We start from the raw sequence: 589 nt of genomic DNA, 5'->3' as shown, positions 1-589 counted from the left end.
ATCGTGTAGAGATGTAATGCTTATACTAGTTACCTGTCTAAGTTCTATCCTGTCATTTGGAAGTCTAACCACTCAAGGCCATGTATAGGTCCTAAGATACTTGGCCTTGAAGTTAGAAATGACTTGTGGTAGGGTCTCAGGAATGACTACTTCTAGAGTGACAGATTACCAGCTCTGGAAATGTTGGCCCCGACTAAAGCCTTCTTTTAAACTAAATGGGCCCTGGTTTGGAGTAGGAAGTTCTGATTTGCTCTCCAGATGGGAGTCTTACACAGTAGTGCCTGGGGCATACTCTCTCACCACAGCAACTGCAGTTGGGTAAGAGGACATGCCAAGACAACACGGGCATCTTTTCCTAAGCCTGTTTCTTTCCTAGAGTGTTCTCAATGTCAGCCTCTCTCATTCTGTGGCCTGATGTGGGATGTGGGGTGTGTGTATGCATATGTGTAGTTCCTCGGTTTGCCTCTCAAGGTGTGCTTGAAGCTTGTGGCTCCAGCACAGTACCAGGGCTGGGTTGGCCTTGTTGACTCAGTGATGGCCTCTGTCTGGTCCTTCTTTTTTTTTTTTTTTTTTTTGGTTTTTGGTTTTT

This window comes from Mus pahari, chromosome 17, assembly GCF_900095145.1.
Source record: "Mus pahari chromosome 17, PAHARI_EIJ_v1.1, whole genome shotgun sequence".
Classification (NCBI taxonomy): domain Eukaryota; kingdom Metazoa; phylum Chordata; class Mammalia; order Rodentia; family Muridae; genus Mus; species Mus pahari.
Note: the sequence above shows the minus strand (reverse complement) of the source record.